Source organism: Spinacia oleracea, chromosome 4 (genome assembly GCF_020520425.1).
Source record: "Spinacia oleracea cultivar Varoflay chromosome 4, BTI_SOV_V1, whole genome shotgun sequence".
Classification (NCBI taxonomy): Eukaryota; Viridiplantae; Streptophyta; class Magnoliopsida; order Caryophyllales; family Amaranthaceae; genus Spinacia; species Spinacia oleracea.
In genome coordinates this window covers 121,582,355-121,590,621 of record NC_079490.1, presented here as the reverse complement: position 1 = coordinate 121,590,621, position 8,267 = coordinate 121,582,355, and the positions used below count along the sequence as shown (strand labels likewise).

The following is an 8,267-nucleotide window of genomic DNA, read 5'->3' as shown; positions in this document are numbered from 1 at the left end:
GGCTGTTGTTTTCAGCGTGATGCGCGCCTACATGAGCACGCCAAAGGTATTGGCTGTTCGTTGTTCGGTCGAGGGCGGGCGGTGGTGCCGCAACTGTTCCTTTCTCGGCGTGGCTGCTCCTTCTCTTTTTTTTTTTTTTTTTTTTTTTTTTTTTTTCGAAGCCGGGCGTGGCTGTTCCTTTCTCGGCGTGGCTGCTGCTTTTTTTTTTTTTTTTTTTCGAAGCCGGGCGGAGGGAAGGCATGCCGGGCGTGGCTGCTCCTTCCTCGGCGTGGCTGCTCCCTTTTTTTTTTTTTTTTTTTTTTTTTTTTTCTCGAAGCCGGGCGGAGGGAAGGCATGCCAGGCGTGGCTGCTCCCCTTTTTTTTTTTTTTTTTTCGAAGCCGGGCGGAGGGAAGGCATGCCGGGCGTGGCTGCTCCTTCCTCGGCGTGGCTGCTCCTTTTTTTTTTTTTTTTTTTTTTTTTTTTTTTTTTTTTTCGAAGTCGGGCGTGGCTGCTCCTTCCCGGCCGAGCCCGTAAGGGGGAAGGCGCACAAGGGTAGGCTTGGCTTTTGTTTTCGCCCCAAGGGCGTGGGCACAAGGCTCGGCTTGACTTTTGTTTTCCGCCCCAAGGGCGCGGGCACAAGGCTAGGCTTGGCTTTTGTTTTCCGCCCCAAGGGTGCCAACACAAGGCTCGACTTGGCTTTTGTTTTCCGCCCCAAGGGCGCGGGCACAAAGCTGGGCTTGGCTTTTGTTTTCCGCCCCAAGGGCGCGGGCACAAGGATGGGCTTGGCTTTTAGGATGGTGGCTGATGCTTTCTCTTGGCGTGGCTGCTGTTTTGTCGCCCGATGTCGGGTGCGGTGCGTGAGAGAGAGTCGCACATGATGGTGCGATGACTTCTACTCGCCGCACATGACGGTGTCGTGGCTCTTACTCGTCGCACATGATGGTGCCATGACTTCTACTTTCCGCTCATGATTGTGCCATGGCTTTTACTTGCCACACGTGATGGTGCCATGGCTTCTACTTTTCGCACATGATTGTTCCATGGCTTCTACTTGCCACACATGATGGTGCCATGGCTTCTACTTACGGTGCCATGGCTTCTACTTGCCGCGCATGATGGTGTCGTGGCTTTTACTCGCCGCACATGATTGTGCCATGGCTTCTACTTGTCATACGCATGATGGTGCCATGGCTTCTACTTATGGTGTCGTGGCTTCTACTTTCCGCACATGACTTAGATAAATTTTGATAAGTATGGGAATGGGCTGTTGTTCTCCAAAGGAGCTAATGAGCCCCATGCTTGGACGAACGACGATGCGCCATTCTTGAAAATGACTTAGATTATTTTGCTAAGTATGGGAATGGGCTGTTGTTCTCCAAAGGAGCTAATGAGCCCCATGCTTGGGCGAACGATGATGCACCATTATTGAAAGTGACTTAGATATTTTGCTAAGTATGGGAATGGGTTGTTGTTCTCCAAAGGAGCTAATGAGCTCCATGCTTGGGCGAACAATGATGCCCCATTCTTGAAAATGACTTAGATTATTTTGCTAAGTATGTGAATGGGTTGTTGTTCTCCAAAGGAGCTAATGAGCCCCATGCTTGGGCGAACGATGATGCACCATTCTTGAAAATGACTTAGATATTTTTGCTAAGTATGGGAATGGGTTGTTGTTCTCCAAAGGGACTAATGAGCCCCATGCTTGGGCGAACGATGAAACACCATTCTAGAAAATGACTTAGATTATTTCACTAAGTATGAGTTCATGTGCTTGAACTTGGCTTGTCTTTTCCTTTTGACGTGTGTTGCGCTTGCATGGCCAATGTTTGCCTTCTACTTGCAACATTCTAGGAACGAAATTTGCTAAGTAATATTACTGGTCGAGCTCTTTACTATTGCCTTGAAGATATAAAGCTTTGTTTACAATGATGGGATGTTATTTAGCCTATGGCGGGCTTACATGTATCTTACCCCCACTTTCATCATTGAAAACTATGGCTGTGAGCTATAAAACTAAGTACTTTTGAGGAAGGGAGAAATTCTTAGGAGATTGAACATAAAACCTTTTAAGGTTGTTGGCGTTCCATGGGCGAGGGAGGGGCTTCTGTCTTGGCTTTCTTGGCCAGTGGATGGGGGGCACTTGTCCCTCTCTTGAGGCTGTTAACGTAGCATCGCCTTCCCACTTGTTGATCCCCAAAGATTTTTCCCACGGAGCCATCTTCCAACTCAAACTGCATGAGAAGTTGGTACACAGAGATTGCGGCTTTTATTTTGCTTAGTAGAGGTCGGCCTAAGATGATGTTGTATGGTAGGGAGATGTCCACGACAAGAAAGTCTACCAACAACCGTCTTCCCTTGTTTTTAGGACCCAACCTGACAGGTAGCTTGATGGTGCCTTGAGGATGGACGGCTTGACCTCCAAATCCAGTGAGTGGCTGGGAGATGGTTTTCAGATCATCTTTGGAATACTTGAGCCCTTCTAGACACTTTAGAGTAATGATGTCGGCGGATGATCCACTATCCACTAACACTCGCCCTACCGTTGAGTTAGCGACTTTCATCTCGATGACCAGCGGATTGTCATGGGACTCTTGAATTGGATGGCTAGTGTTCCCACCAAATGTCATCACCGGGGCTATTTGAGAAGCCGATGCCACTTTTAGGACTTGATGTTCCAGTGCCCATAAGCTATCCTTCGCCTTGCCCACAGACCCTCCTGTTGCCAAGCCTCCGGCTATCACTCCAATGTAGTCTCCCGTATCATCACTAAGGGACTCCTTTTCTTTGGCTTTTGCTTTTGGGGGAGGATTCTTCCTTAAGTAATTATTCAGCTTGCCCTTGTCAGCCAAGTGATCCAGTGCTTTTTTCAGCTCCTTACAGTTCTTTGTGGTGTGCCCGCACTCGTGGTGAAACTCACACCAAAGTGACTTGTCTCGCTTTGCTTCGGGCGTACGAATTGCAGGTGGCTTAGGGAGGATGTCTTTTCCTTTGAGATCAAGGTAAATCTCCCGCCTATTGCGGTTGTACCTCGGATCCTCACCATGGTCATCAACCATAACCGACTTTTTGAGGGAGGGCTGAGTTTGGTCGTGGGTGCCGCTAGGTCTTGGCTTTTGTTTTTGCCTTGTTCCACTCTCACCACCCCAATTGATCTTACAAATATCTGTGGCTTGAATGTGCATTTGGGCCTTCTCCATTGCTTCCTCGAGGTTGGACACCCCGGACTTGACCAATTCAAACTTGAAGTCATCTGGCTGAAGACCTGCCAAGAGGGCTGCGAACTTGGTTTCGTCCTTGAGATTGTGTATCTTTAGGACTTCTTCATTGAATCTCTTAATATAATTGCGAAGGGTCTCCGTCTCTCCCTGTCTGACTGCCATTAAGTTGACACTTGTCCTTTGGTGCCTCCGACCCGCCGCGAATTGGCTGATGAAAACCTTTTCAAGCTCATTGTAGCTCTTGATGCTTCCCTTTGGTACGTGCTTGTTGAACCATATAAGGGCAAGACCCTTCAAGGTGGTTGGAAAATATCTGCACCAAGTAGCTCCGCATCCAGTCTGAACGTTCATTTGAGCCGCATAGGCGGCCATGTGTTCTTCTGGATCCGTAGTTCCATCGAAAGGCTCGATGGTAGGGACCTTCACTTTGTCTCGGCGGGGGGTGTTCATTATTTCTTGGGAGAAGGGAGTGAGAGCCTCTTGCAATGACGAGGTATGTCTGTGCCTATCAGTTCTTGGTGGAGGGGAGTCCCATCTTCCTCTTGAGGAGGTATGCCTACCTCTACTCTCTGGGAGAGGTGAGTATGTTCGCTCACGGCGTGGAGGGATCCTTCCTATTCTTGAGGGTGAGCGATGCCTTGGGCGATGAGAAGATGAATGAGCCCCTGGCTGTTGATCGAGGGGTGAAACCCTTGTCCTGGAGGAACGGCCTCTAGCCCGGCTAGAGGGTGAGTGACATCTCTTTATAGGAGAAGGTGAGTGCCTCCTGAGAGATGTCCTTCGAGAGCTGACCTCGATCGGTCTGACTTGTCTTGAAGGAGTGGGGTGGTCTCGTGCGGAGGTCGTAGTCTTAGCACTAGAGGGGGATAGACCTCGGGTGATCCTATCATTCCTGATGGCTTCTCTGGCTTGTTTGAGGCGCCTTCTGTGCAAGAGGTCTCGAGCATCAAGGTCTCCTCTGTGCAGTTGTCGATCTTCAATTACCCGGCGTGCATCTTGGCTGGCCCTTGATTGGCGAGGGCGAGGCTGTGCCCCACCCCTGTCACCTAGCCTGTCCTTCACACTTCGGGGCTGTGCCCTGTGGATGGTATGCGATGTTGTGCTCACCTTTGAGCTGGTAGGGTGGTTTGGATGTTTCCTTGAAGGTCCTTCTCCCATTCCTTGGAGGTTGTGGATAGCCTCATTGACTTGTGCAGCCAAATACTCTAGATCCTTTCGGGTGACCAAGTTCTCAGGGTGACCCTCGACATGGGGCTGTTGATTCTCATGGTCCTGATCACCATCGTGATCATCTCCGTTCCTCGAAGTAGGCATCAACACGTAATTGGGATGGGACTCTGATCGATGAGAGGAGGAGTGTTGCCTGGTTCGTCGAGTGTTAACCATGGCTTGTAGTTGACTTCCCCACAGACGGCGCCAACTGTTTCTGCGAAGAAAATGCTTAAGTGTAAAAATAGGGGAAGCCTCGTCAACCAGGCTGTTGTCTTCCTCCGATCGGTCGTGGTTTGTCCTACAAAAACGGTAAACGTAAACTGGCTCGGGGGGGTTCCCGAGAAAACCCTCTCCGACGCTCAAGTCAGTCCTTGTAGAGAGAGAAAGTAGTGAGAGAGTCAGTCTGAGAATAATTGCATACCTGAGTAATGATTAGGTGAAATGTATTTATAGTAATGCAGGATGACATTATTAGTAAATATAGGCAAGTGTAGGGGTATGGACTCTTGGGCTTGTAGGAGGCTGAGATATGGGCCCCTAACTTCTGGTTTGAGCCCATTAGGAGGTTTGTGTTTGAGGGTATTTTCAGTATTTTCCTTTAGGAAGGTATTTTGGTAATTTATGTAAAAATGTGGGTCCCACAGGGGGCCCGAACAAGGGTAAAAGGTAGTTCAGGAACTGTGTTCAAATAGATAGGCTCACCATTTGTCCACAAAAACCATTGAACGCAGTTCACAATTAAAATGAGCACAACATAGAAGCGTAATTGTATAGTCAGAGATGCAGTTACGATGTCAAAATTAGGGGACAAAGAAAATTCAGGACTACTATCTATTCTACTAAAGGAAATGCTAAGAGCCTAGCAATCTCAGTTTTCATTTTTTGTTAATTCGTATGATGAGTGTAAAAGTTGTAATATGAACTTAACATTAGTTATCAATTCATTGTTCATAAACAAATTTTATATAACTACATATATTCATGTAGTTTCGAAAAAGTTGTTTTCAGTTTTTAAGCAAACAAAATATTTAACGATAATGAACAAGCTGTAAGCTATACTATCAATTCTAAGTACTTCATGTTTAGCATTTTAAGGAGAAGGCGGTAGAGAACTTACTGTGTACATATTTCATCTTTCACCACCTGATGACAATCTTTTTCAAAAGCACCGAGTTTATGAAACAGAAAACCACTGTGCCTAACAAATAACAATAGCAATCTCCTTCTCACTCCGGGTCCATAGCCTTAATCATAGATGTAACAGAAATTAAAAAATGTTAAGTAAAGCAGAGTGCAGTAGTACACTAATTTGAAATCATGAGCAAATGATACCAATTCAGGAATTTCATTCCTCTCTTTTGGCGAGTTCTTCATCCGTCTCTCTTAAATCCTCTTTCCACAATATGTCCTCGTCGTTTTCAATCTGAAGTTCAGATATTTTGCATGTGAGAAAAGAACACACACAAGTCAGGGGGAGTACTAGGATCACACAAGCGGTCCGGATGCAATAAGTAGTTGATTCTCATATATAAAACCTTAGGCAGGGAAAGTTACTTGCCAGCGAGAAATCAATTGCAGGAAACAGTGTTTCATACTCTGTCTTACTCCTCCTTTTGCCGCATGGATCATGGATGGACACCCTGCAAACAAAAATAGGGGAGAAAAAAACCCAATCACAGATGCACTGAAACACATACAATACAATAATTATCAAAGAATTTCATGGTGGCATTCTGCTGTCAAATGACACTTGTTGGATTATCCCTTCCATACAGGATGGCTTAACAATATACCCAAGTTTCTATGTATTTCAACATTAAAAAAATTAAGGTATAGTTTTATTATTATTTTGGTGTTAACAGTGTGAATCCCGCAGACCCTGCAAGTCCAACACTAAACAAATGCAATTTTCTGAAAACCAACTTATATAGTTATAGCTCAATCTCAGGCAGTGAGGAACTGGGGATCATGTTTCAATAAGTAATAACTACCAATTATCACTTCATATGACCATAGGCTTTGCTCACATAGGTGTACAACTAACAACAGAAGGTCTTTAAATCAACAGGTAGTAGTTTTTATAAAAGAAATTCTGCAAATCCATTCATTGTTCAAGCAAACAAAAGGGTACTTAAGCTAAAAAGGTTACCATTAAGGGAAGAAAAATAAAATCCTCAGTGACACTCGTTTGGTGTCAAGGTTAGGGTGACAATTTATCTAACCAATAGCAAACTTATGGAATATACGTGCAAAAGATGATAATGATTTCCAGGAAACTTATTTAATTTAGCAAAAACTCTTCTACTTGAGGATTAAATGACATACCAAGTGTTTTCGACAAAGTTCAACTGCTAGAAATGGAGGGCAGCCAAAGCTAGAAATTGCAGGGCGACCACTGTTCCCTGCATCTGCTACCATGAGGGGCATAACATCAACACCATCAGTATAAGCACCCCCTCCGAAAACTCCGACTGCAGTTTGGATGATCCTACAAAGAAGTGCAAAAACTTATTCACAAGATAAATTCAGAAGATGATAATTGAACAACTGACCCTAAAGAACTAAAAGATTTCAAACTCATCAGACTCTTCGGAACACACTACGTACATAACTCCCCCCCCCCCCCCCCCCCCCATCCGTATTCAATAACTATTCATTCTCTAGTCCTTTGCAGCAGTACTGCATCTTGGGTCTCTTTGCGTTTTCATAAGATAAAAACAGCTTATCATCACATAAAAACACTTTTGCAAAGATTATTCATTGAACGATTTGGCCAATTAGCAGAGATAATCAAGATAAGTAATATGAGTTATTAAAATTGAACTGAGATTCTCGATGTGTACATAAAAGGGATATTTGACAGCAACATTCTCACTTCTCACTTCTCAGAAGAAAAATCTAGAATAACTTTCGATATTCAGTAGATACATACCTTGAAAAAGGAGATGTGATTACTAAGTCAATTTTCTTGGATAGTCCACTTCCTTGGACATGCTTCCGCAAATGATCAACCTATTAGACAAAAAAGAGAGAATAAAGAAGAGATAACACAACAATAAAAGAAGCACACAATGTCATAGATTTTCTTTAGCATTATCGAAGGTTGAGTTGGATCTACAACCTGCTCCCAACCACGAGAAGTTAGACTTGCGTCAAGATAGTCATAGGATAAGTATGCTTCAACATCTTTCTCTCCCGCAACATTGTGAAATCCTTGCGCATGTCTTACCTGTCGAAATCATATTTCCATCCATCAAACATATGACAATCATGTATAAATGCTTTTCGTAAAAATCAGCCTCAGATGCCTACTATATAGAGTGTTAAACAGAAAGGAGTATAAGTTTAACACAAACCAATTAAATGAATAGTTTTACAGTGGTGCAATGGGTAGAGTCCTTGACCGGCTGAAGTATCCATGTCTATGAACGAGCACAAAATAAAATCAAGACTACAAAATTTCAATACCCATAACCCAACAGTAATTTAAAAGAAAAGACACCTAATATAACAACACAAAAACAAAATCCTACCAAGTATAAACTAAGCATTTAAGCACAACTGCTCCATCGTAATTAGCAAAATAAAAAAGCATTTAAGCTCAATCACTCACCAGTACCACCTTACATTTTTTAAACTCATGAGCTCATCATTAAATACTTTATTGTTATTTTCTAGTAGCATCACCTTTTTCCTTGCACATTGGTTAAGGACTGAATAATGTACCCACTAAATTAAGCCTAAATGGGAGTAAGGAATGAACTTGAAACCTACCGTACACATACACTCAGTCATAAACACTAAAGTCAAGACCTCATTGGTACCTCTAGTGTAAGTTTACATTGTATATGGTCACC

At 44.0% G+C, this 8,267-nt stretch overlaps 1 long non-coding RNA gene across 1 annotated transcript; it reads right to left on the bottom strand.

Moving 5' to 3' along the window:
• Positions 1-7,392: 7,392 nt before the first annotated feature.
• LOC130472558 (uncharacterized) lies at positions 7,393-7,937 on the bottom strand. Its single transcript, XR_008933124.1, has 3 exons — positions 7,767-7,937; positions 7,532-7,639; positions 7,393-7,422 (listed from the first exon to the last, which is right to left on the bottom strand). It is a non-coding gene; the product is annotated as an uncharacterized lncRNA (long non-coding RNA).
• Positions 7,938-8,267: the final 330 nt, after the last annotated feature.